Source organism: Diachasma alloeum, unplaced genomic scaffold, assembly GCF_001412515.2.
Source record: "Diachasma alloeum isolate Michigan unplaced genomic scaffold, Dall2.0 Dall_scaffold_78917, whole genome shotgun sequence".
Lineage (NCBI taxonomy): Eukaryota > Metazoa > Arthropoda > Insecta > Hymenoptera > Braconidae > Diachasma > Diachasma alloeum.
Genome location: NW_021683652.1, coordinates 60,259 through 63,623, shown reverse-complemented (window position 1 = coordinate 63,623; position 3,365 = coordinate 60,259).

Genomic DNA, 3,365 nt, shown 5'->3' with positions numbered 1-3,365 from the left:
CTTTGAGCTTCTTTAAATTGTTAAAACAATTATTACTTTGGTGTGCCTGGATTTTCCGGCCTTTTCCTGACGTCGCCGTACTGAGGGTCCAGACGAGTTTACCCTGGAGTTTCTCGCGTATCAAACGGTGAGCGTGATTTAATTTGTGAGTGCTCGCGTAGTTTTTCGATTCATTTCTCCGGTGGCCATTTTGGACACCGTTTGAGTGTTAAAATTCGAGCCTTTTGCCTTCGGGACGCGGCACTCAGTGGCCTGTGGCCTCATTTCTTTATTTCCAGTAGTAAATATTAATTATTTCCTTCATATTGTTGCCGTTTATCGGTTTTGATTTTGGAACTTTGTTCAATTTCTTCATTCGTGTGGCTCTCGCGTCGTCGTCGCTTGCGGGTGATCCTCGCGTCTTAGCGTCTCCCCCGCGTCTTTAAAGTTATTACTATTTCTTTTCGTTAATTAGTATCACTAGGTTAGTTACATTTTTTGTTTTCTTTTTATAGCGTCTTTGCTCGCGGGAGTCCTCTCCCGCACGTGTACAGAATCCTACGCTAATTCTCGTATGGACGAGTAAAAGATCACACTTAATTATGATTTGAAAATATAATTTTTTTTTGTGTTTTGTAAACAATTGCATATTGTTGAGTACGCTCATTGTAGCCTGTTCCCACACGCCTCCGCGGTTATCTGAGCTAGTCGTGGAACGCGGCTCAACGGTGTGACCTTGTCCTTTGGCGGTTAAAAGGACTGGCGCCCTTTTTGGCATTTTGTCTCCTCTCGTTATTCCCGTCGTTCTAATTCCGGGTTGAGGGAGTCCAAAAGGGTCGCTGAAAGTTCGTGGAAAACCACCCATCTGAATCCTGCAGACGCGCTTGGAAAAATACCTCACAATATATATATCAGGCATTGGGGAGATTAAAAAAATCGATTTTTCGTGAATCGATACTTACAAGGCCGATACTTTACAGGATCGATATTGAACTATTCGATTCGATACGATACAGAGTATCGATACTTTTCTGGGTATCGAAAAACACTAACCCAAATCACGCCTCTTCACATTATTTGATTGGTTTGTTCACCTCACGTGCAGTTCACTTGAACCGCCGTTCGATGTCACTCTCATCTCTCGCTCAGCTTCTTCAGCTGACGTTAGATGTCGCTCTCCTCTCTGTCCCTCACTCGAACCATTCTTGACTCATGGGTTTTCGTGTTCGTAAAACAGTTTACCGTAACGAGCAAATCTCGTTACAAATTATTTGTATATTCAAATGATTAGAAGATTCCATCAATCGAATATTTTTACTGGGTTATGAGTGAAATTTGGATATCTTAATTCACACCTTCTGACAGTCGCAAGGTCAGACTTTGGAAGGTCTTAATTTGATACTTTGAGAGTCTGAATTTGAGACTTTGAGAATTCCAATACAAGATTTTTGAATTTCACTTTATAGTGCTACGCGGATTTGAAATCGAGAGCTAAAAATGCTCTAGCTGCTCAAAATAAATCCAGGCGACAGACTGGGGGTGGCCCTCCTGTGAAACCGTCTCTTGATGCTGAGGATGATCCTCTTCTTGCGATTGTCGACCCAGTATTAATCAATGGATTAGATGGAACTGACAATTCTGAAGTAGATCTCGTGTCATCTAGTGATTCACAAATTTGGTGCCATCATTAAGAAATACATAAAAATTAAAGTCGCATAATAACTTTCCTAATAATATTATTTTAGAATCTTCCTGGGTCAGACGTGATGGAGAAACAAGAAGGAGATGATAATGGAGAGGATCTTGAACCCTTCAAGCAAAACGGAATAATTGAAGTCGAATATGTCGCAAGTTGAGGTGATCCGTCAACTTTTAAGGACACCAACTCATCTGCTGACAACAAATTTCCTGATGATGGATTCAACAACAATAATGGTGAAAATAAGGAGAATGATAGCAATGTTTTGAATAAAAGTCCAGCTGACCCGGAAGAGGATAAGAAGAAGTTTAGAAATGGAAGGAACATTCTACATAAAAGAATAAATTCAGCGAGGCGACTCGACCAGGCCATTGGTCAGACTGATACAATGGCTGTGATTATGAAGGAGCATACATCCAACAAGAAACACTATTATGACGAGAAAATAGAACTGATGAGAACTTTTGCCCTCAAAGAACGCCAAACCAAAGCCCTGGAATCCATTGCATTGTCGTTGGCACGTCGTTATATTCTATGCAGCGTGGAACACCCCAGGTTTTGTTGAGTTCTGTAGTTTAATAACTCTATATAGCGATAGCAACGTTGAATAATGCAAAAGATGGTATAAGAGGGAATTTTCAGTATTCGCTTACATTCCACATAAGTATGATTCTTCATTCATAGTCATTCATATTATTATTACTCGCAGGGTCTATGTAGATGAATGCAAACTATTCCATATTTTTTAGGTGAGCCGATTAGGTGCCGTTTGAAAGTTGTGTTACATCATAAATGTTTAAGGGGCGGGGGGGAATTTCAAAATGATCAATTATAGACTTATTGAATTTTTGAGATTTTCATGTCTCAAATTGAGATTGTCAGAAGATTCAAATAGGGATTTTTTAGCCTTAAATTTATACCCTCGAATTATTTCAATTGAGTTTTTCGAATATTACATTGAGACTTTTGATGGTTCAGTTAATTCTAATTCTAATTCTTTCCAAGTTTGAAATTTCATTGTTTAATATTCAATGAAAAAGTCTTGAAAGTCTTAGTTTGAGGCTTCCATAAGTCTCAATTTGAAATCATGAGTCTCCAATTTAATTTTTTTCATCTGTGGTTCTCACAAAACAGAGGCTTTACCAGTTTTTATAAATTAATCAAAGATTTTTATAAGAGAATTTTGAAATTCTGCGATGTGACATATAAGGGGAGGATCCAAGTTTGTGACGGATTTCGTCTGAGGAGATGGGATTAAATGTGCAAAAATCGTGGGANATGTCTCGCCCGTATTCTTGAATTTCGGTCGTCAGCCACGCGATAGTTTATTTTTGCGGAAAATGAAGGCACTCGACGAAGAAATAGCGGTACCGAACACGGCCAGATGGACAAAACGTATGGAACGCATGACGGAAATTTATGATTTAATTACCGACAACCTAGATAAATCTTTCGAGCAACAAGCCCGTTATTATAATCGTCATCACCGAGATATTAAATTCTCCGAAGGTGATTTGGTTAGGTGCAAAATTCGCGTGCTATCGTCCGGCCCGAGAGGCTTCGCGGCAAAATTAGCGCGTAAATGGAGCACAAAAATTTACAGAATAAAGGATATTAACTCAGACTTCGTGTATGAGTTATTAGATGATGAGGGCAAAATCGCGGGTAGACACCATGTAAAAGATTT